The 26,122-nt window shown below is 33.4% G+C and overlaps 1 long non-coding RNA gene across 1 annotated transcript in view; it reads right to left on the bottom strand.

The window, feature by feature from the left end:
• The window catches only part of LOC147816954 (uncharacterized), a 111,778-nt gene that overhangs the window by 7,479 nt on the left and 78,177 nt on the right, over positions 1 to 26,122 (bottom strand). The window contains exons 7-12 of the long non-coding RNA XR_015429613.1: positions 25,995 to 26,081; positions 20,453 to 20,527; positions 16,341 to 16,392; positions 13,386 to 13,449; positions 5,926 to 5,995; positions 2,538 to 2,610 (exon numbers count right to left, since the gene is read on the bottom strand). This is a non-coding gene — a long non-coding RNA (uncharacterized LOC147816954). The remainder of the gene's footprint in view (positions 1 to 2,537; positions 2,611 to 5,925; positions 5,996 to 13,385; positions 13,450 to 16,340; positions 16,393 to 20,452; positions 20,528 to 25,994; positions 26,082 to 26,122) is intronic.

Raw genomic sequence — 26,122 nt, 5'->3', positions numbered from 1 at the left:
TGTTACTTAACTATTGCTAATCAACGTTATTAAAAACACATCATCGCTGACTGATGAACATTTCAAAAACGTTTAACTTCTTTCACCTTTAGATTCATTATTATCCCTCGCAGAATTAGTTTAGACAATATTTTAAGTTACGAGATAACCATAACCAGTTAAGTTACGAAATCAGACACAAAAACGTACATTTTTTTTCGTCGAATTTGGATTCTTTGCAATCGAAAGTTTGGATTCCTTTATGTTGATTTAACTTTTTGCGTATTTCGTTGCATCTTGGGAATTTTTTAAGTGAATCGAAAACATTCCTCCTGATCCCGATCTCAACTGCGGTTGGGAGAGGTGGGCGAAAACCAGTTTTAAGAAGATCTTCATCGCCTGTGCCTCTAAATGCTGTCTTTTCCTTTATACACAGATCCCGTCTCCCAACCCTTGGGAAAGTTATTTACATTAGGTCTATGGAAGATAGCCTTCGTCTCTAGATAGAATTTAAAAAAAAAATCTTACTTAGAATTCTATTTGTCAGAAAGTATTAGACCAATTTTGTTCGAACTTTATTTTTTTGTGATATGAACTGGTGACAACATTTGATGAGACATAGTTTCCTTTTACAATAAAAAAACCAAAAAGTAGAATGAAACCAAACCTGGCCAAAATATTATTTGACATTAGACCAATATACGCAAAATCTGTACCCTAAATAACGAAACTGGTCATTTGTACAGCAAAGAAGCAGACCGACACCCTGTCAGAGAAATACATGTCTAATGGCGTGTATGATCACCTTTAACAGTTACACCACTCTCGGTTTTTCATATTGTTTACCTGGGTCCTTATCAATCACTGTGGCAACCACACCCACTCATGCACCAAGGCAGACTTGAGCTCATAGCAATTGAACTTTGATTTGCGTCGCATATGTGTTCGATGGGGTCCAGATCGGGGGACATCGCAGGGCACGTCAATCGTGGTATGTCATCCGGTTAGAGGTATTCGTTCCGAACTGAGCCCTATGTGTAGGATCGTTATCGTAGATAAAGTTGAAATTTGGTTCATATACTGTGCGGAAAGTCTCATATGGGGGGCAAGGATAGAGTCCATGCATCGTTGACCTGTACTTCTATCGAACACATGAAGGTCTGTCCAGACCAAGGCATACATCCCACTAGTTTATTTCAAAATTGTCGAGTCACACCTCCTTAGTCTCCCTTGTTAGTAGCCCGAACGCAGCGACATCGTTCCTATTTTTCATCCACTGCGCAGTTTGTGTTCTTTATGTCTGAGAACTAAATTGATCCATGCCGAGACCTTTTGTCTAGAAGTTGTTGATCTAACACGCTGAATAGCGACTAACCCATGTCGTTTACTGATCATTTCCTCACGGATTTTGAAATTCCAATATTATTTTATATGAGATTGCGACGCTTGAACTTCGAATTATCATTCTGACACATTTAATTTGAGGCATTCAATAATAATTCGACGTAGTTTACTGATTATTTTTAGTCAATTTTCTATAGTTTTTACCACGTTTACATTAACTTGCCTTCGTGCAGGTCTGTTCGGATGAAATTTTGTAATCGATTTTAAACTAACTTCCCGACTAGCTACAGACTTCAAATTTGGCATATAGTTCAGAATTGGATGACAATGCATGAAAATGAAGAGAAAAAAGGCATACAAAGTAAAATAAAATTAAAGAAAAATTAATATTTTCGCAATTGTCTTTTGTTGTCGATTCGATTATTTCAAATTAGTGTCACATGTCAGTTGAGAAGTTTTGTGTGCAGTGAGTGAAAAGAGACCTTGGAAGTGAGTACAAAATAATAATAATAATAATATTTTTAAAAACCACGTTTTTGTAGTGGAGAATAATAATTAAAAAATAAAAATTTGAAAAACGAAAAACGTCGGGTGCATGAAATACATAACAGTACATATACAAATTTTCTTACTCATACACATGCACATCCACATACATGCATACACACAAACGTATTCTACATACACATCCACATTCAGATATAATTACAGATTTACATACACATATTCTCATAAGCACACATACACACACTAATAAAACATTACTGTTATGTATTTCATGCGCCCCACGTTTTTCGTTTTTCAAATTTTTATTTTTTAATTATTATTCTCCACTACAAAAACGTGGTTTTTAAAAATATTATTATTATTATTATTATTTTCTTATTATAATAAAATTCTGAAATATCCTGTTATTACGTCATGCGAATAGGAAGTTGAATTATCACTTTTTGATATTGCTAATGAAGGTTTTAATACAAATTAAAATCTGTCACCATGCATTTTTTTACGAATTTATTCATCGCTTTTCGACCATTTTCATATGATTTTTTTCGAAATCTTATATTTGTATACGAGTTATATAGTTAGATATGAAGCAACTTATGAGCTTAGCAGGAATAAAAAAACATTTTAAATTTATCTTTTCATAAATTCGTCTTTTTTCTGACTTTTCGAGCAATTTTTGGTTAAAATAATAGCCACCTTCTCCTCACCTGGAACTTAGTATCAAATAGTCGCATTTTTAAGGCTTTCTCTTCACTCTTAAATATAGGCAACATCAACAACCTGAAATTGCAAAAAAATAAATAAATTAATAACTAGGAATCAAATAGATCAAATCTAGAATTGTAATAAGTATTTACAAGAGCACAAGTTAGAAAATTCCGTAAAACAGGGAGAAGGAGAGTAACTTAAAAGAGATAAAGTTCTCAATAAATATTAATTAGAATTTTCTATTTTTGTCTGACAGGCTAGCAAAAAATTAGGTGGTTCAACGATTTCCTATACAAATTTAACGTTTGCACAGTGGGCCAGCATCCTTGGTTTCGTGGCCAAATTTAGTAATTCGATAAAATTTGTTTCAAAATTTAGGGGCTTTTATGTGCAGGTAAATTGAATTCATAGTTGAAATTTTGAAATACACTAAAAATAGCAAAAAAACAAAACAAAATGGCGGCTGAAATATGGCGAGCAAAAATAAAAAATAATTAATATAGTACGTTTAAATAATTAAATATAGCATTGAAAATATAATGATTTTCGTAATTTTATATTAAAAATGAAAAGTAAATTATATTTCCGAAGTAATATTACAAAAAAAGCAATTTTTACAACGGGTTAACGTTTTAGGGCATAACCCAAACTTGTGGCGCCAAGGACAAAAATACTGCTAAATTTCTTTTAGCCATTATATTTTTTTAGCCATGACATTTAACATTTGCCAAATTAAAATTTTGATAGTTTAATATGGACTAACGATGTTTTTTTGGAGGAAAATTTCAAACCTAACGGTTTTTGTTGTCAGAAATGACTTATATAGCTTGGTTTTGAAAAAAACATTTTTTTACCTGTTTAAAGAAGCAATAATTTCAGATGGGTTAACGCAAAAGTGACTAACACGTGCCACGAATGACACGCGAAAGCAACGAAGTAAAAAGCCAATCTAGCATTAAAATTTAAAAGAGTGTTTTTTTTTTAAAAAATATTTTGAAACTTTTAAACTTTCTTTTTACTCTTTTTTAAAGACCCAATATCGTTTATCACGGATTAATGGACTTCTTAAAAGACTAAAACTGCTGGAAACTTCAGATTCATCGCCGTGTATCTAACAAATGACCAATAGTTTTTTTTGCCTAATGGGCCACCGAAATATTCAGTGAGCTAGTTATTTTGATCAATAGACTAACATTTCGAAGCAAAGTTTAAAGTTTTGGTTTTTAGATTATATTAATTGAAATTTCATTTTTACTACTTTTTCGAGGATAGTTAACAATGTTCAAAAATTTATTAACTTTCGAGTTAAAATTCCAGCTTGAAGTAATTTAATCAAAAACTAGATAACTGACTTTGGCCATATTTTAATGGTTGGAAAAACGGTTTGATGGGTTAACGATATCCTGTAATGGGCTTAACGTTTTGATACATAATACATTCGTGATTTCCAGGTCAAAAATAAACTAAAACTGATTTTGGATGTAAAACATTTTAACAGTCAGGCAAATGGTATTTATTAATGGGAAAAAGGTGCTTTTAAGGTATACTATAAATTGAAATGACGTTTAGAGGTAACATTCAAAATTGTGGTTTCTAGGTCAAAGATTAACTTAGCCCCTTCCAGCTGAATCTCGTCAAAATCAAGGTATAAGCTTTCGTCTCACATTTCTCGTGCCCCTGATATTTTCGGGATAGAGAGTGTTCAAAAGTAATGCACCGAAATGGTTTAAACATATCCGTCTCTTGTGCCCCAAATTTTTTAAATTCTTTTCTTATATAGAAGGTGGCTGCACCAGATTATTTTTAATGTAACAAGAGTTTATTTTAAACAAGGTGTCAGCACCATCCAAATATATGTATTTGCGATATATATTTCGTACACTTAGCCCAGCTACTTATGCTCTTTGTGAATACTGTGCTCTGTGATAAAATACTGTTTAATATTGAGTACAATATGGAGTCAGAGTTGCATGGAGTTTTAAATTTCAAGCTAAGAAAAAATCTCGAAAATCAAAAATGCATGCATAAATATTGTACTTACATCTTTTCTATGTATATAATTTAATTGAATAAGAAATAGGCGCTTTTATGACCGTTTTTTTAACATAGTAAGATTAAGGGGTTTATTCCGAAGTAACCATGTATTTATATGGGAGGTTTGGTAAAGAAAAGTTTAGATGGAATGAATATTTCCTACTCTAGCTTTTTTGAAAAAATTGGCCAGCTTGGTCTTCTTCAGAAAAGGCTATTTTTATTGTAAACCTCGTAACGAATGTTTACACTGGACAAATACTTTTAAGTCACAGGAAATTTCTGGTTGGATAATGGTTTGCTACTATGGGCAAACATTTCAAGACAAAGTTCAAATTTATTGTTTCAAGGACAAAGAGGTTTATAGTTTGTTCTTGTTTTTCCATTTTGTCATGTTATTAAAATGCACTAATAATTTTATGCAATGGGCCACTGTTTGGAAGCAAATTATCTTCTAAGTTAATACATCGTTAAAACTTATTTAATCCTAAACATAATTTGACAAATGGGCAAACAATTATTTTACTTAGGTTAACAATGTCCGAAACTGGGTTTAAATTTGGAGGCGAAATTTAAACTTATTCGTCGAATTAGTTAGAAAAAAATTCGTCGAAAATTAGCTGAAACTTATTTCGAAGAATATTATTATTATGTATTTATTTTTTGTGGACAAATCAACAAAATTCTTATCGGGATAGCGATGATAGATTAAATTTAATACCTTCAGATTGTAAATCCAAATTTTTGCTGATTTGGTCAAAAAATCAGCTACAATTTCTGTGGGGAATTTTTTAGCGGGCAATCAAACAAAAAGTTTGATGGGTAAATGGAGATTACCGAATTTTTCTAATCTTTACTGAAATTTAAAACATTTTTAAAATATTACTAGAACATTTCAAGTTTAAAGGTATCCTTCAAAGGTATCATTCATTGTAAGGTATCATTCAAAATATTCTCAGAAAACATCATGAAAGTAAAGCAATTTTTTAATGATTGTTTACCATTTGGGTAAAAGCTCTTAAATTAATGAGAAAAAAAAATATTGTTTACATCAAAATTCAAGTTTAAAGGAGTCTGATCGCTGAATAATGAGAATTCAGATTACTGAGAGTTTAAGAGAATAGGTTTTGAAATTCACATTTTAACGAGAATAAAAAAGCCAGCAAAAGGGACAGTTAGCATCATTAAGCTGCACTAAGTGTTTTCAAAAAACTAAAATAGTATTTCTACTGCATCTCGAATAAAAATTAAACTGTTTCGGAATCTTTATTGCGAAGTAAAAAGTGAAGAATTTAATGATTAGTCAGAACACATGGAGATTTTAAAATTAATGGAACATAAAAATGAAATCCGTACCTAAATTATGGTGCATTACATTATTAACGTCATAACTCTTCCCTATAAAGAAACCAAGGCCACACTTGTTCTGTAAAAATTGCAAAGAAAACAATAAGATATAAATGTGATAAGCATTTTCAAATCTCAAAATTAAATAAGAATTTATTAATACATTTAAGACAATTATATTTTACAAAACGAATAAGTGCACTGTGAGAAAGATCACTGGATTAGCGGAAAACGAAGAGAGGAACTTATAGAGTCTATATAAAGACTTATAGTCTACATAAAAACTAGACTAGACTTAAACTTTACAGTCCATATAAAAAAACTCCCCTTAGAACAAAATCTATGGCCGTCTGCTGCCACAGAAACCAGCTAAATCCCATCTTAAATAGTGACCCAATACTCTTACTTGAAATAATTAAACCTTGTAATCATAGTCACCGCCACTGCCCTAGACATATGGCTAGGGTAATTCTTCCCATAGACAGACTGTGTAAGAGATAGCTTTATTTTTCATCGTGGTTTAGCAAGACTTGCTTGTTTATTTATTTTAAGATATATATTGATTATTAAAAACAAATTATAAAGCAATTACATGAGTATTGTTTTTGAGTTCATCCAACCCTCACACTGCATGTATCTGATTGGTTAAAAAGGTAGGCATGTAAAACCAGACAGAGATGCAGGTTGGTGTAGATTTTCTTTTGTTGAAAGGGAGAGTTCCAGATGCCGATATGTGTTCTCTTCTTTATTAGATCAAAGGCTCGCTAGGAGTGGGGAGACAAACATGTGGGGAGAGGAGTTATCGGCATTGTCAACCTTCATCTATGAAAAGTTACCCCACCATAGAATCAAGTAACATGTCTTATATACTAGTGAATTAGAATTACATTTTTGTAGTGGTAGACACACTACAAAACGTAATTTCTTTAAGGGTTGACTAGAGGAACAATTTAGCTGTATAACAATTTTCCTCTATGTGTTTATGTATAATAGAATGATTTCAAATGTCGTTTCAAATCAAAATTAATAATGCTCAAATTTAATCCATTTAACAGAAGTTGGGTACAAACTGTTTTGGTCGTAACTTTGTTGGCGTTTGTAACAGCAAAAATGGTTGTTGGGTTAACGATTCTCTAATAACTGTTAATATTTGGAGTAAAAACACGTGGTTGTTTAGTCGAAACTTAGTGAAAACTTTTTTTGACCATATCGCTTTTGTTAGATATAATTAGAAAGGTTTGATTTTCAGTTTAAATTCAAACTTTTTTTTCCTAATTCATAAAGCGGTCAAAAACTGTATGGACAGAACTTTTAGTAGTGTGTGCTTACAATTTATTACAAGAGGCTTACTTTTGACGTAAAGTTCAGTCTTGTGTTTTCTAGGTCAGAATCTAGCTAAATTTTTTTTTGTTTATAACCTTTTTTGCGCGATGGCCTACAAAAGACTGATGAAGCAAATAATCCACCAACGTTCATTTGCGTTTCCTTTAAAGATTTTATAAAATATTTTTGCAACACATTTTAAGACGAACTTTATATCAAATTAACATAGTACCTTAAAAAATCAGCCGAGACTATGTAATCTCAAGTTATTCGCACTATTACTTTTTAAAGCACAGAGCAGTTTTTTTAAAAAACAATTTGTAATATTTCATTTGATCCGTGATGGCTCAGAGGTTCGCCTTCCAATGAGGTAAACCGGGTTCGAATCCCGCTGAAGGCTAGTCGATACGAATTCCGCATCAGGCTTGCGCCTCCCACAGTGCTGGCGTAAAATATCCTCAGTAGTAGACGGATCATGGGTTAGAGTCCCCTTGCCGTATGTTGTAAATATTGTACATATCTTTTCTACTCAATTTTTTATTTATTATTATAGCATTTTAATTGCTTTATTTTATTATTTAATACCTGAGAATCAAAATTTTAATCGAGAACTAAAAAAAAAACATTTTTTTTATTAACCTTTTTCTTCTCTACTTTTCAAAATTCATTTATTGTCACTTTCTATATGCCATATATACATTAAAAAAATTCTTGTTTAAACTATAATTGTTATTTCTGTATATTTATAAACAAAAAAATATTTCTGTACATTTATAAACAAAATTGTAACCTCCTTTCTTTTGAAATTTTAAATAATTGGTTGAGGTTGGCTGGAATAGTGGCCAGACGCGGATTATACGGGTAAGGGCTGTACTAACGTAGGTACTTATCCGCGTCTGGAGAGAAAGAAAGCCCCTTGCCGTTAGGCTAACCGTAGGAGGTTTTCCTCTCTATGTAACACAAATGATTTAAGTTCCATCACAAGGATCACCAAAGGCAAAATTTCTCCCAATACTTGATTCAGAAGCTCCTTTGTCTTCCTTAATGGGTTCAAAATGACAAGGCTACGGAGTTGAACATTGGTAGACGTAAACCCAAAGTTGGGTCAGCTGTTCAACGATGGTTATAAATTGAAATAAAAAATGATTGCTAAAAGATCGATTAGTCTGAAAATAAATCCATGTATGGTGCTTGATGTAAATCTTATCAAAGAAATATAAATCTTATATTTCCTTGCAGCTTGGCTCACCGTGGGAGGTTTTCGTGGTTTTTCTCTCCATGTAACGCAAACGCGGGTTAGTTCCATCAAAAAGTACTCCACAAATGCAAATTCCTCCCAATACTTGATCCAAGAATTCCCTTGTATTCTGGATTAGGTTCAAAATTCAAGACTGCGGAGTTTAACATTAATACTCGTAAACCCCTCCCCCCCCCCACAAATAAAAAAAAATTGGGTCGGCAGTTCAACGGCTGTTATAAAATAAAATATTTTATTCATAAATTAAAATGTGCTGTTGATTTTTAGATTATGAATAAACTGAAACTTCATTTTTACTACATTTTGTCGGGTAGTTAACAATGTTCCAAAATTTATCAATTTTTGAATTAAAATCCCAGGTGGAAGTAATTTAATCAGAAATTAAACGTGAACCGGGTTCCAATCCCAGCGATGGCTTGCACCGACCGCTGTTCTGACGTAAAATATTCTCAATGGTAGATGGATCATGGGTTAGAGTTTCCTTTTGACGTCAGGCTAACCGTGAAGGTTTTCGAGGTTTTCCTCTCCATGTAATGTAAATGCGGGTTAGTTCCACCAAAAAGTCCTCCATGAAGGCAAATTTCTTCCAACACTTGATCCAGGAGTTCCCTTGTCTTCCGGATTATTTTCGAAATTAAAAGGCTACGGAGTTGAATATTGGTAGTCGTAAACCTCAAAAAAATTGGGTCTGCTGTTATGAAATAAAATATTTTATTTATTAATTAAAATGTGCAAGACCAGTGTGTTTACCGATCACGAATATTTTCGTGACTTTTATTCTGCATTCGATGATTTTCAAGAATTTTTGGTGTAAATAATTTTTAAGATGCAATTTCTCTAACGGATCTGATGTATCGAAAAATAATAATCAGTTTTTCTAAAGAAATTGCAATTAATGCATCCACTGTAAAATGAGATTTTGCTGAGGATGAATATAACAACGCCGGCTTGAAAAAAAAATCTGATTTTCGCAGTAGCTGTGACGTCAGGAGCAGACGATCCAGAATTCAGTTAATTCCCAAGCACAAACTTTTTCTTAAATACAATTAATTTCTTTGTTAAAGGCGATTATACAGTGCCTGGGCAAATTATTAGACGCACTATAAGATTCTACGTAAAACTATACTACGTAAAACAAAGCTGTATACTACGTGATACTATACAGCTTTGTTGTTTTTACGCGAATGAAACCTGTTGCAATTGTTGACGTTCGCGTATCAATTGGTGAAATTAGACGATATATAATATAAATTCGACAATTGAATAATTTAGACGATCTATTAGATAAATATATATTACTTGTGGGCTGCGTCCCCTGCTCGTTAACGCTCGCCAACCCCCGAAAATTGCTACGCAATCTTATAGGGTTTGCTTCGCTCGCTACTAACTTAGGTACATTGCAAATGCACAAAATTCTAAGAATTCAAAACAATCATTCAAATCTATATAACAACTTTTTTTTTAAAAAAAATTACATCTTTTTAGTAAATACTAAGTCATTAAAATAAATTTGAATTCAAAGAAATGACATGTAATTCGTTAAACCTATTAGAAATGTGCTATAATATAAAATCTTAAGACACAATTTCTAAAACTGATATCTCTTTAAAAAAGGTTAAAATTTTGGCTGTAATTAAGTCTATTAAAAACTGAAATAAGTGAATTAAATTGAAAAAACCTGCATAAACAAATAAATTCTAGTAAAACAAATAAATTCGTGATATAAATAAAAAATCGTCAAATAAATTCGTAATATATAAATTCGTGAAAAAAAGCGCTTTCGACAAAATACTAAAATAGAGATCTATCGACAAAGACTACTCACTTCTGCCTAGCTTATGCTCTCTGGTTACTTCAGTTTCCGTTTATAAAAGCGCTATGTGTTGAGCCATCTCAGCTAGATTTGGCATGTGACATTTTTAGCGGCAATCATGGGTCGATTTTCTAGCGTTGCCATTCGGGGAGTTGTAATGAGGCTTTTTTTTGTCGCCGTGTAAGAGAAATATATAAACTCCTGTCTGTGAAAATTGCAACACCATGAAGGAATCGTCATAATTGAATGAAATTTAATAAACAGTTGAGTGGTAGTGGTACAAATAAATGATTAAACTTTCAAAGCAAACAAACAATAACAAGAGATCGAAATCAGTATTTTGTGCAACCGCCACTCTCCGCAATAAGTGCTGCCACACGACATGGCATGGAGTCAAGCAAACTTTGAATGTCTGTCTGAGGAAGAGAATTCAATACTGCTTGTATGCGTACCCAAAGTTCGTCTTTAGAAGCAACAGGACGAGGATTACGAGCGTAACTTCGATCAACGAAATCCCACACATGTTCAATCGGCGACATATCCGCGGAATACGCCGGCCAAGGAAGAAGTTGTACCTGTCGCGATGCAAGGAAGGATTGAACAGTCCTAGCAATATGAGGGCGGGCATTGTACTGTTGAAATACAGCACCTGGCAAGGCTTGAAGGAAGGGAACAGCTTGGGGCTGTAGGACTTCACTGATGTACCGGTTGCTGTTCAGATTGCCCACAATTCGCAGCAATTGAGATCGTCCATGATATGCTATGTCACCGCAGACCATAACCCTGGGTGTTCGTCCACTGTGGCGTTCGATAACACACTCCGGAAGATGGCGTTCACCGACATAGTGTCTGACACGAATGCGGCCATTATTGTACCACAAATTGAAGCGAGATTGGTTAGAAAACACGACACGCTGCCAATCAGCAAGCCAGTCCCTATGCTGGTTGGCCCATTGCAGACGCAGGCGGTGAAGGTTTAGCGTGAGGGGGATCCTGTATAAATGAGTCCTTGCGCGCAGTCCACGCTGCAGCAGACGTCTACGAATTGATAAAGCACACAATGAAACACCTGTTGCTATTGACCACCGTGCTGCCAGTTGTCTAGAGGGAGCCGTACGGTCCGTTAGCGCAACGCCGAACAAGTGTCTATCATCGCGAGCTGACGTGACATTTCAGGGTCCACTCCCGGATTTCCGAGTTGTCTGACGCTCGTCCATCCACTGCTTTCAAACACGCATCACTGTGCTGATGTTACGCTGCACACGAGCGGCTACTGCACGATAAGATAATCCAGCTTCACGAAGGCCGATGATTCTCCCCCGTTTAAACTCCGTAAGTTGTTGAAATCTCGCTCTCTTTCGTCGAATAGGCATAAGTAATGACTAAGCTAACATTTACCACTAGCAGATAACCACCGATAACCATACTCGCTTGGTTGCATCCGTCTATTTATTCGGATCCATCTGCCATTCAGAGGGCGCTGCTCAGCATACGCATGCGCGACGAATCTGAAATTCTAATCATTTGCATATCATGCTCTACTTTGCATTTCCTGAAAAATTCAGTTCACTCGCATAAGTCCTTCATGGTGTTGCAATTTTCGCAAACATGAGTTTATATAGATTTATTATATCAGGTAAGATATAATTATAATTTAATAATTAGACCAAATCACTAGACGCACTGTAGTATTTTGATAATGACATGTTTTGTACGAGTTTATATGAAATACTTTTTTATATTTAAACATACATCATTCAGGAGATTTTTTTATATTCTTCCTATTTGTATTCATTTTTAACGTTTTGCATTACAATGTTAACTTATTGATACACGAACGTAAACAAGTGCAAACCGGTTTCAGTCGTGCAAAAACAAGAAAACTGTAGAGTATCACCTGATAATTAAGATTTCACATATAATCTTATAGTGTCTCTATTAATTTGGACACGGACTGTATATCGCAAATCTTTGATGTAGTTAAAGAACAAAATTCGCCAACGAAAAAAAATTTTTTTTTGCAGAGTTGAGTTGAATAAATAAGATGCAATGTTTATTTGGATTGAAAAAATTACATGCACTGCACATGAAAAATTCACAAAGTTTTTAAGTTTTACAGGATGGCGCGAAAGTCTGTAAGGATGGGATTCCATGTGTTAATGCCTCGTGTGATAAAAATGTCTTTTACATTATATTAAAAATAAACATTAAAGCGCAAATATTTTCTAATAGGCAAATTCTAGGCTGAATTACTTGCAAGTTTAATTGAAGTATGACTTCAATATATAAATGATTTCATTTTATACATCGCAAATCTACAATTTAGTTAACGTACAAAATTTATCAATGAAAAAAGGAAGTTTTCGCAGTGTTGTTTGTGTTGCATAAAGATGTAATGTTTATTTGGATTGTAAAAATCATATGCAATGCGTATATGAAATTCACAACATTTTAAACACTGAAATAGGGTGCAAAAGTCTGTACGCATGTATCAAATTTGATTCCATCTGTTTATGTATAGTGTGATATAAATGTCTTATTTTAGATTATATTAAAAATGAACAATTAGGTGCAAATTCTGAGATGAATACTTGAAAATTCTCCTCTCATTTTTAGAATTCAAATTTTTGTGGATATTTCATCGCCTCTTTATCAGGAAATAAATTTATTTTTTGATGTCTTGTGACGCATACACAAACAAGTATTAAAGAGAACACTTTATTACGTTAAAAATTACTTGCAAAGTTTCCGAGATATGTAAAAACTACGGTGGGGGGAGGTTAATCAAACATAACTCCCTCCATGCTATGTAACTCCCTGTATCACACAGTGAAACATTTCGATATATTAATTGCAGAAACAACGTCCTTATTTTTTTTAAAGAAAAATCTTTTATCTATGCCAAAAGCGCAATAATAAATTTATAAATACATGACCTTGATTTTTAAAATAAACTAGAGCACAATTTTGTCCGCATAAAGAGAATTAGCGCTTAGTTTTTTCATCTGCAGTGTTACACATGATCAACCACGTGGTAAATGATTAATTGATAGATATTTAAAAGATTGGAATTACCGCTCATTTGAAAAGAACTTCAATCATAGGTAGGCGAGTCATCCCCTCAAATAGTCTTTCCAACCTGTAAGAGGATATAAAACTATTTTAAGAAATAAAAATGTTGCATTTTTGTATTTGCATTAGAAATTAAAAATAATTCTTTTCAATCCATTTATTTATTATTATCTAAAAGTGCCTTCCGTCCAATAAGTTGATCGGAAAAAAGTGTAAAATATATTAATTTTAATTATGATATTTTACACTTTTTCCGTTTGCTGCACTGTAATAAAAAAAAATTTCCGGAAAAAGATTGAGCTTATTTTTAGTTACAAAAAGCAATGTCATTAAAATAAACTATTTCAATAATTCATGCGAGTATCTGAACGAGTAGTTTTGTCAAATAATGTACATAGGTAAACAAGTCTAGCCTTCAATGACATAATGTAAACTAGTTCCCCGATGTTAGGCGTGGTCCCTGTGTGTAAGGGAGAAAACAACGTTTAGGGGCACAGTAACAGAGGTTCTTGTTGTTGTTGCTAATGCCACTTGCCACACGGGCAAGCCTACTTGGTGAAACCGAGCAAATTTAAGGCAGAGTGTGCGTTTCTTGTTTTTCAGTGGCGCCATCTATGGCCAAGAATTAGACTTCTGCCACACCATATGTCGCACTCAAATATAGGGCGGACCCATTCATTCATCCGCAGATCGTAATTTTGACCTGAATCAGAGAATGATCGATCTCCAATCCTGTACCCCCAGAGGTACTGATTTGAACATGTAGGACTTTGTGACCCGGTAGATTTGCACCCTCCTCTCCTCCTAACCAATACTGGGAATAGTGAAGCATTGTGGGAAAGAAATTTTTTTTCTCTCTCGTTGGTTTCTTCTGTATTTTTACTTTACTGATAAACAGTACTGTACTATTAAGATTTTTCTTTGAATATGCATCTATATCACCCATATTAATTAAGTGTACTAACACATTTTAACATTGAAATTTTAATAAAATAGCGGTTGGAGATAGGCAGCGTACCCAACTATGCACGTAGAGTTGTCCAACAACCTGAATTGCGAATCCATCCGGCTGATCACCGTTGCATCAATTAGCAGTTTTCCTTTCCTTTTGAAAATTCATCACAGAGATAAGAGAATCAAAACAATGCACCCTCATGGGTCGGAAGTAGAGCGCTACAAGTAGCGAAACTACTGTAGCCGATACTTTTTTTTCGTTGTTTGTAGTGTAGCGTGTAGTGTGATACACAAAAACAGTAGTTTGTAGTGATTTCTGGCAACTACTTTTAAAGTTTATTTCATAACCGTCGTTGAACAGCCGTCCCAATTTTTTGGGTTTTTTCAATTCTTGAGCCCAATCCAGAAGACAAGGGAACTCCTGAATCAAGTATTGGTAGAAATTTCCTTCGTGGGGGACTTTTTGGTGGAACTATACCGCATTTACGTTACATGACCACGAGAACCTCCCACTGTTAGCCTGATGGTAAGGGGACTCTAACCTATGATCCGTCTACCAATGAGGATATTTTACGCCAGCACTGTGGTTGGTGCAAGCCGGATGCGAAATTCGTATCAATCAGCCACAGCTGAGATTCCAACCCGGGACACAGCATTGGAAGGCGAAAGTTCTATCACTGAAAAAAAAAATTTTTCGTCTGATGCTCCAGAGCAGCAAGTTCTTTTAAATTTTTATTTTGCAGCAGTTATTTTTTCATGTTCTTAATTTATTTTGTTCATTATTATTGGGAATCTTGTAAACAAAGGAATCATTGGAAATCGAAGCATTAAGATTGAGTCCTAGAACGTGAAGATCAGATCATTAAAGATATTCAGGGTGTTCCATTTTTTATTTTGTGCACTTGTACTTCATTTCTAGAGGGCAATCAAAATGCATTAATCCTTAAATCCCAAATATTAGATGATTTCTTATCATTTCCTTAATTAAATATTCACTTTCAAGAAGAACATAAGAGTTTAAAGGTTAATAGAATAGATTCGTAAAAAGTGCTTTAGAATAAATAACTATCTCATGTAAAGATGAATTAACATTTCTTAATAACTTCTCATGCTTAACTAAGTCAATTTTTTTATTCAAAACCATTTTGGAACATTTGTGTGAATTATTCTCTCCAGTAAAATTGCCTTATCATTAAGAATTTCTTGAACTACAGATGTATCACTTTTTTAGAAGCATAAAATCATTCTGTTTGTGTCAGAGTCAGTCTTTTAATCGATCATTGAAAAGAGCTATAATATTTCAGCTTTTTAGTGTAAAATGTAATATTTTAGTCTGAGATCTTTTTCTTAAGGGAGTTTCTTTTATTTGATTTTATTATTAAATATTTTATCTGAAACTACTTTTTTTAATCATGCGTTTTAATATCTACTTGCATTAGTTTTTATTCACATTTTACATTGATTAATTAATTAATTTTTTTTAAATACATTGTGGCATCTCATTAGATACTAGGTATTTAAAATGAATTGCTTCATTTGGAGGTAAGCATATATTTGTATCAATTCAATATTTGTATTTATACTTTGCATGTAATATTTACATTGGGCAGCAAATTGATTTATTTAATAAATTAGACTTAAATGTCGACGCATGGTTTTATTATTAGCCCCAAATTTTTGTACTTATTTTCTATTTTAAAAATTAAACGTAATTTTTATCATTGCCTATCAAAAATGCATTTTTTTTTGCATTTTTTTTTGCATTAAACAAATAGTTTCAAGAAACTAAATCATTAAGTTATTATCCGATTAAAACTTCGTTCGCTTCAAAAAATATTCAAACAAGAAATAACAGTATACATGTTTCAAGCGCTCAAAGACAAGCACCCATTTTCAAGACTCCAGCAAATTAAATTGGTAGCAACAAGCATTGACAAATTTAAATCTTTGATCAAAACAGGTGAAGATTTCAGAATTAATAAAACAAAAGAATTATTATCTTACCTGTATTTTGTTGTACTACGTTATACAGCTCAACTGACACCATATCTGTTTCCTATAAAAAAATAGTTGCTTTAATAAAATAATAGTTCAAAAAAAATTGAAGTGCTCAAATCAAATCTATATAAAAGAATTTTTATGCCATTTGCACATGGTATTAAAAACTCAATTATTTTCAATACACTACGACATTCAGGAACGAACTTAGGGTCTTAGCGGCCCTCAATTAACTTCCTAACTCTTCCCTATTAGAGAAATAGTTACGTCAGTAGAACCATATTTTAAAAAAAGCAGTCTAAATTGCAGATCTCCAGATTTAAATACCTGTGATTTTTTTATGAGATTAAATCAAAGTGACTATTATTTAGCAGGATTACGATGAAAGGCCACATCCACTACCATTTATAGCGATATATTGTAGCAAGTGTGGGAAGAATTCGAATTCTGCCGCATCACCAAAGATTCACAAATTGAACATTTCTTAAAAAAAGTCTATTTATCAAGTAAAATTTGTTGATAAGCCTTTCAAACACAAGATGGATTTGTTTCTCACCTTGCATATCACCTTACCATTTAATTTATGTGTTATTTCTATTATTCGAGACAACTTTGTCTCGATTAATAAAAGTAGCACATGAATTAAAAAAATTACATAAAAAGTAATAATAGGGTCCATTATTTGAAAAGTGTGTCAAGCGCTGACCAGTTTGAGCTTGGTATAAAAGATTCCCATCGTATGTTCGTTAATCTTGATTATGTTCCTTTATATACAGATGTCCCAAAACTCATGGTACTTACGTTAGGAGAGGATAGAACAGAACTAAACAGAACAGTAAATCCTAGTAGAATATATGGTTCGAACGTAAGTCGCAACTCACTAGAGCGAGCCTCCCAGCGATCCATAAGAAGGCTGTTCACAGTACTGTCATGCAGTCAAAAAAAATCAAACTTAGAATTTTATGCATTTGGAATCAATGTATGGTTATTAAGCAGAACCTTGCCACTATTATCATTACGGGAAACGTAAATGAGCTGAGATATTTCCCGCGTGCAAGATTCAGTTCTCGCGTTGATACGATGCACAATTTCGTCACCGTTACAGATGGCGTTCTTAGATACCTGCCACGTCCAGTATCCTGCATGTAACTTTATAAAACCTCTAGCCGAGTTGTTGGGGTCTTCGTTAAAATATCCTTGCAACAGGAACTACATAGCATAGTAAACTTCTTATCGCCAGAACAATAGATATCAGTTTTTTGGCATTCCATTTTAGCTTTCATAGCATTGAGAATAGAAAAAAACAGTTGTCTATCCACTTTTCTCGGAATCAATCGTTGTATTTTCAATTGCTCGGCAAAAAGCCGTCATGGCTCAGGGGATAGAGCGTTCGCTTTTCAATGATGTGAACCGGGTTCGAATCCCAGCAGTGGCTGATCGATATCAAATCCTCATCCGCGTTGAACAGACCACAGTATTGACTTAAAAAATCCTCAGTGATAAACGGATCACGGGTTAGAGTCCCTTTGCCATCACGCTAACTGTGGGAGGTTTTCGTGGTTTTCCACTTCATGTAACGCAAATGCGGGTTAGTTTCATCAAAAAGCCGTCCACGAAGACACATTTCTGCCAATACTTGCTCCGGGAAATCCCTTATCTTCTGGATTGAATTCAAAATTAAAAGGCTACTGAGTTGAACATTAGTAGTCGTGAACCCAAAAATTGGGCTGGCTGTTCAATGTCGATTATAAAATTGCATGGCAGAGTAACTATTTTTAATTGCTCTGTGGATCTCCGATCAGATGAATGCTGACTCGAATTAGGAGAAGGCAGATATTACATGTACGGAACTGCAGACGACATTGCAAGAGAAGCTCTAAGATCTGTAACGGACCCAATTGCGCATCGTATCAGTGCGAGAACTGAATCTAGCACGAGGCAAATGTTTCAGGCCGTTTATGTTTCCCGCAATACGTTGTGGCGAATACTACGAGATCAAGGAATACATCTCTACCATGCGCAGAGAGTTCAGGGCCTAGATTATCAGGCACTTATCAATTTTACCACGTGGTTTCTCCAGCAGATGTCTGTGGACCCAAGTCGTTGTGCACAAGTATTGTTCACTGAGGAATGGACATTTACATGCTATGGTATTTCAATATCTACAGCTATCATGATTGGGCAACTGAGAGCCCGCACATATTGCGTCCAAGTTTGTTCCAGGCTAAATGTTTGGCGGAATGGTGTACGATCATCTGATTGGGCCATACCTACTGCAAACACGCCTGGAGAGAGATTCATACCTTGTGTATTTGCGAGAGGTGTTAGCAGAACTATTTACTTGCGTTCAATTACAAATCAAACAACGCATGTGGTTTCAATACGACGGGACTCCTGATTATATTGTAGATGTGCGTAACGCCTTAGATATCATGTATTGGAGATGACGAATAGGTCGTGGTGGTCCAATCAACTGGTTGATACCTGATTTGTCATTTGCGCACTTTTTTTTCTAGCGTCATAAGAAGTGAGCCTCATCTACGACGATGGTCCCATGGATTTTGTTGAAGTCCTTGTTTCCTCTGATATCAGTAACTGCTGACACCACAAGAGAAATGCATACCCAAGTCTAAATTCTTGATGGTTCCATCAAATTTTTTTGATGGTTTATGTTGGTTTCAGTGCGACTCATGATGGTTACCATCATCCAATATTTTTTATTATGTGTTCATGGTTTTTGATATGCCCACAAGCTTCCATCAATCCACGATGAAAAAATGCTACTTAAATTTATGATGGTGAACCATCAAGAGAAGTTTTATTCTCATGAAACAACAATCCATGATGATCCTCGATGGTTCCAACTGTACATTTCCATAATGGGAATTCTTGTTGGTTCTCAGGAATCAAAACAATTTGTGTTTTTTTTATATTGGACCATCATAAATTAATCTGAATCCCTACATTGGGATGATAGTGGTCGCTCTAGCATTTGATTTCTAAGATACTATGATGGAAATTCGTGCTGGTTCAACCTGAACAAACGATCCAAACAAGTTGTTATTCTTATGTTGGATCATCATAAATCAGTCACATTGAGATGATGGTTAATTATGTTGGTTACCATAAAAAATATGTTTCATGATGGAATTATTGATCATCAACACAAAGGCAATGTTGGTCCATCAATGGAAAACTATCAAAAATTTTGACTTAGGTGGTGTTTTCGCTAATCCCTGCGTTAATGTTGTCGGTTGCAAGTTAGAGCAGTTCTCGTGATGGGGGTCTTACCGTTTAATTTCATTTTGTTAAAAATACTTTTCTTCATTTTATAGGTTTTTTACCATTCCAGTCTCTGCCTACCTTGTTTCCCATCCTTTCGTGACACAACATGTTTCGTTCTCTAGCGATTTACGATCAAGGATTGTAGGGTGATTCGTGTTTGCATAGTTGTGTTCCATCACCTTCTAACCTATTACCCTCACATTGTATATACATGCGTAATATAAAAAAATAATCGGACTTTTCACACCGACTCCCTGGAAAGCAATATTTATTTTTGGTTATTTCAATGCAGTTTAAGAAATTTCAGCATTTTGAATATGATGTTATAATACGCGATTGTTGAATTATCACTTTTTTCACACACTCAAAGCGCGACAGTTTCATTGAAAAACCCACTTTTTTTTGTATCTATTTTTGGTCATTTTCAAAAATAGGTACAAAAAATAGGTTCAAAGTCAAAATATCACATTTAATAAATCACTTTTTTTTTTACCCACAATGCACCGATTTCATCCTCGACGCTTTCATATTTCCTTAGCAGCACATCTTGATTGTTTTTCTCCATTCTGTTTCGTTTCATTTCCGATATTTTGATGTATGATTGGATATTATTACGAGACGCAATTTGGAATTTGAGTGTTTGCTTATTCCGCCATTTCCAGATAATTTTTCGAAATTTGATATTTATATATAAATTTGATAAATTAAGGGGCAAATTATTATTTGGCAACAGTTTTTCTTAAATAAATCTTTTTATAAAGTTGTAATTTTTTTAAAAATTGTCACTTTTGAGCTAATTTTTTTTGTAAAAATAATAGCTATAGTCGCCTTACCTCGAACTTAGTAGCAAATAGTCCTATTTTAGTTGCTATCAGTATCTTCCCTCTTACAAAACTAAAGGCCAAAACCTGGAATAGCAAAGGAAATAGTTAGAAATCAAATATTGTAATAAGTATTTCAAAACGCACAATTTTAGAAATTCCCTAAAGAAATTGAGAAAGAGGATAACTCGAAAGAGATATAGATTAAGTTCTCACTATATTTTGATTAGAATTTTCGATTTTTGTCTGACAGGCTAACAAAAATTGGGTGGGTTAACGATTTCCTATAAAAGTCTAACGTCAGCAGGGAAAATTCTAATTCTTAGTTTTTTGATTAAAAATAAGTTTAAACTATTTCCATTTTTTTGCGGTATGGAATAACTATGAAGAAACAAAGAGCAATTGTTTAGAGGAAAATTTTAATAGTGTTTTCCAGGTAAAAAAATAAAGCTTAAACTTTATTTGGCCATAATTACTTCTTGGTGGAAAAGTTAACGATTTTTTTTTTTTGGGGGGGGGGGGAACAAAATTCAGACAAGTCTTTTTACTTGCTTTGTAGCCTATCTTGGTGGATGTTTCAACGCAGGATTAAAAATTTTTTTATGGGTTAAGGTTTAGAGGGTCAAATTCGAGCTTATTTGCAGTTTATAAAGTAGCTAATATTTGTCTTAATCATTATTTTTTAGAAGGTGGGGTAACGATTTCCGAGCATGGATTAACAGCGGTAGAATGGAAATGTTTCGTTTCTTGGTAATATTTCAGACAACTTGCGTCGTTGTAAAGTTTAAGTAGGCTAAAGAGTTTCTTAATTGGGTGTATAATACGGTACTGGTTTAATATTTTAAATTTAAAAAAAATGCTTAGATTAATCAAATGTGTACAAAATGCTGGTTTGGCCATTATTGTTTTTGAATAGGTTATCTACCGTGGACATTTACTGTCTTAATATTGACCAAACTTTAAAGGCAATATTAAAAGTTTCAGTTTTTAAACAATAATTAGCTAAAACTTATTTTAGTTGATTTCCTACAATAGGCTAACGTTTTGAGACACAAACTCTAACTTTTGATTTTTGTTGTTGTTGCTGAAACTTTTTGACGTAGCTTTTTTTTGGGGGGTGGGGAAGAGGGTTGGCTGAGAAAAACTCTTTAGTGGGTAAACATGAGAGGCTCAATAGGTTAATAATGTAAATTAAATTTGTAAATGTGGTTGAAAAATTAGCTGTGTTAATTCGGTGACGAAACACTTTTGTGCACAAACATGGGATTACGGAATGGTACAACGAGGAGAAAATTTAGCTTTCTTTCAAAGTGTCATATTTCTTTTAAAGAAACTAAAAGCTATTTTGGCTCTAATTTTTATTCTGGTGGAAGGTTTCTTATTTTTCTTATTTTTATTTTTAAAGCAATTTTATACAACGGGCTAACGTTTTAGGGCATAACTCAAACTTGTGGCGTCGTGGACAAAAATTCTGTAAGATTTTTTTAGGCATACTATTTTTTGGCGAATGGGCCAAATTAAAATTTTGGAGAAACGGTTTGATGAGTTAACGATATCCTATACTAAGCTTAACATTTTGAGGCATAATTCATTCGTGATTTCTGGGTCTAAAATGAGCTAAAACTGATTTTGGATATAAAACTTTTTAGCGGTCGGGCAAACGGTATTTTTTAATGGGGTAACGTGCTTTTACGATTTACTATAAAATGGACTGATCTTTAGACCAAACTGACCTTTTGACCAAAATCCAAACTTGTGGTTTCTAGGTCAAAGCCCCTTCCCCCTCTTTCCCGTCAAAATCATGGGGTGAGCTTTCGTCTCCCATTTCTCGTGCCCGTGATACTTCCGGGATAGAGCGTTCAAAAGTAAAGCACCAAAAAGGTTTAAACATATCCGTCTGTTGTGCCCGAATTTTTTTAAATTCTTTTATTACACACAAGATGGCTGCACCAGATTAACTTCAATGTAACGGCTTATTTTAAATGTGATTTCAGCGCTAACCATATATATGTATTTCGTTCACTCCTGCATCTGATTGATTAAAAAGGAAAACACGTAAAAAGATGACATACAGAGGATTGTGTAGATTTTCTTTTGCTGTTAGGTATAGTTCCGATGTGTAATATGTTCTCTGGTTTATTTGATCAAAAGTTCTCTAGAACTTGCTACAACCGTAACTTTTTTCTAAGGGTTAACTGAGGAAAAAGTTTAGCTGGATAAAGATTTTCCTCGGTGTGCTTACATATCGCAGAATGATTTCAAATGTTGCTTCAAATCAAAATTTTTAATTCTCAAACATAATCCATTTATCTGAAGTTGGATACAGAATGTTTTGCCGTAACTTTTTGGCATTTGTAACAACAAAAATTGTTAGGTTAACGATTTCCTATTAACTGTAATGCTTGGAGAAAAATTTAAACACGTGGTTGTTTGGTCGAAAATGAGTGAAAACCTTTTATGACCTTCTCTTTTTGTTAGATATAGTCAAAACGGTTTGATTTTGAGTTCAAATTCAAACTTTTATCTTTCTAAATCATAAAGCGGTCAAAACATGTACAGACCGAAATTTTTGTAGCGTGTGCTAACAATTTCTCTCTTGTGTTTTCTAGAATTTAGCTAAAACTTGTTTTGACTATAACCATTATTTTGAACGGTGGCCTACAAAAGACTGATGAAGCAAAAAACCCACCAACGTTCATCTGCTTCCTTTAAAGATTTTATTAAATATTTTTGCAACACATTTTAAGACGAACTTTATATCAAATTAACATAATACCTTAAAAAATCAGCCGAGGCTATGTAATCTCAATTTTTATAAGTTGCGCGTAATATAACTTTTTAAAGCACAGAGCAGTTGCTTTTTAAAAATTCTCATAATACTTTATTTCAGCCGTGATGGCTTAGGGGATTGAGCGATCGCCTTCCAATGAGGTAAATCGGGTTCGAATCCCAGCGACAGCTGGTCGATACGAATTCCGCATCCGGCTTGCGCAGACCGGTTAGTTTGCACCGATATTTTATGCCGCAGGTCTGGCGTAAATTATCTTCGGTGGTAGTCGGATCATGGGTTAGAGTCCCCTTGCCGTCAAGCTAACCGTGGGAGCTTTTCGTGTTTTTCCTCCCCATGTAACCTACATGCGAGTTAGTTCCATCAAAAAGACCTCCATCAAGGCAAATTTCTCCCAATACTTGATCCAGGAGTTCCTTTGTCTTCTGGATTGTGCTCAAAATTACAAGGCTACGAAGCTGAGCATTAGTAAACGTAAAGTTAAAATTAGGTCTGCTGTTCAAAGAAGGGTTCAAATATTGCTGTTCAAATATTGCTAAGGGATCGATTATTCTGAAATTAAATCGCTATATGGTATTTGATATAAATTTCATTAAGGAAATATAAATGTTATATCAGTCAGGCTAACCGTGAGAGGTTTTCTTGGATTTCCTCTCAATGTAACGCAAATGCTGGTTAGTTTCACCAAAACAGCCCTCCAAGATAGTACATTTTCTCCCAATACTTTATACAGGAGTTCCCTTGTCTTCTGTATTAGTTTCAAAATTACAAGGCTACGGAGTTGAATATTAGTAGTTGTAACCCCCCCCCATAAAAAAAAGAAAAAAAAACTGGTTGGCTGTTCAACAACGGTTATAAGTTATTAATTAAAATGTGCAGGACCAGTGCGTTTACCGATCACGAATATTTTCGTGACTTTTACCTCACATTCGATGATTTTCAAGGATATTTGGAGTAAATAATTTCCAAGATTCAATTTCTCTAACGGATCTGATGTATCGAATAATAATAATTAGTTTTTATAAAGAGGTTGCAATTAATATATCCACTGTAAAAGAGATTTTTGCTTGTTACGCAAGAAAGTCTGAGGACAGATATAGCAACGCCTGCTTGAGAAAAATCCTAACAACTGATTTTCTCCGTAGCTGTGACGTAGGAACTATAGGGTCGGGCTTTACTACTCAATCCTTCCAGAATTCTGTTAATTCCCTAGCACAATCTTTCTTTTTAATACAATGAATTGCCTTGATAAATTTGGTTATTCTTTTTATTTCATTTTATCAATCTCAAATCTGTAATTTAGTTTCAGAACAAAATTTACCAATGAAAAGAAAAAGTTTTTGAAGTGTTGCTTGTGTTGAATAAATAAGATGTAATGCTTATTTGGAGAGTCATATGCACTACGATAAAAAGTTCTCAAACTTTTAAGTATTGAAGTATGGTGCAAAAGTCTGTACGCATGCATCAAATTTGATTAAATTTGTAAATGTCTCGTGTGATAAAAATTTCTTTTTATATTACATTCAAAATAAGCAGTTAAGGTGACAAGGAACTTTCAAATAAGCAAAAATTTGCCAAGAAAATTTATTTTTCACTTTTTATATTTTCGAAACCTAGGCATTTAACTGAACATTAGAAAAAAAAAATCTTGAATTAGAGCAAAATTGACGAAGTCATGGCCATTTCTGGTTTGACCACGCCCCTTTGGCGTCTTGCAATGAAAAAGTAGTAAAAGTCATTTTTCTCAAAATGTCTTTTTTGACAAATTTACAAATTTCAAACTACTCCAGCGAAATGAATTTTTATTCTATTAACCTGAGAATTTGATGCTATACATTTATGAATATTATTAACATTTCGTTGGAAAAGTTTCTTGAATTAAGTAAATAGTATTATTTTTATACATGATATTTTATAGCGGTAAGATGATTTTTTTTTAAAAATGATGTTCTTTTTATTGCTTTTTTTCTGTTATTTGTTTCAATAATAAAATTAAAAAAAAGTACTCCCAACAATTTTTTATATTACCTAATATGTAATATTTTAAAGGAATTTTGTCATTTTAACAAAATTTCAGACGTGTTTTTTTTTAATTTCGGAAATTTTGAAATATTTTTTTGAAATTTTGCATATAAATTGTTTTTACAATATAGATATATACTGAGAATTTCAATATACTAAAAATTTCAAATTCCCTTGAGAATTTCTAAAAATTTTTTTGAAAGTCCATTGTCGCTTTAAGTGCAGATATTTTCTAATATGCAAATTCTGGGCCAAATACTTGTGAATTTTCCTCTCATTTTTAGCATTCAAACTTTCGTGAATATTTCATTACTCCTTTATCAGGAAATTAAAAAAAAATTGTTATCTTATGACCTTACACCAACATGTTTAAAAGAAAACGCTTTATTATGTTAAAAATTACTTCCGAGATATGTTAACACTACCGAGGGTGAGGGTTACTAAACGTAACTCCCTCTATGCTATGTAACTCCCTGTACTATCACTATAACACAGTTAAAAATTTCGATATACTACTTGCAAAAATTACGTCCTTATTTCTTAAAAAAAATCTTTTATCCTCGACAAAAATGCAAATAATAATTTTAGAAATATATGTCGTTGATTTTTTAGATGAATTAAAACTCAATTTTGTCTGTAAAAAGAAAAGTACCGCGTAGTTTTTCATCAACAGTGTCACACGATCAACCAAGTGGTAAATGATAAACTAATGGTTATTTAAGGAGCCAAGAATATTGGAATTACCGCTCATTTAGAAAGAACTCCAATCATTGGTATGTGTGGACATGGAATCATCCTCTCATATAGTCTTTCTAAACTTCTGTTGATAACCTGTAAAAAAATTAAAAACTATTTAAAAAAAATAAAAATGT

This window comes from Parasteatoda tepidariorum, chromosome 1 (assembly GCF_982258835.1).
Source record: "Parasteatoda tepidariorum strain Cologne lab strain chromosome 1, Ptep-v5.0, whole genome shotgun sequence".
NCBI lineage: Eukaryota > Metazoa > Arthropoda > Arachnida > Araneae > Theridiidae > Parasteatoda > Parasteatoda tepidariorum.
The sequence above is the reverse complement of the archived record's forward strand: the minus strand, read 5'-3'. Positions and strand labels throughout refer to the sequence as shown.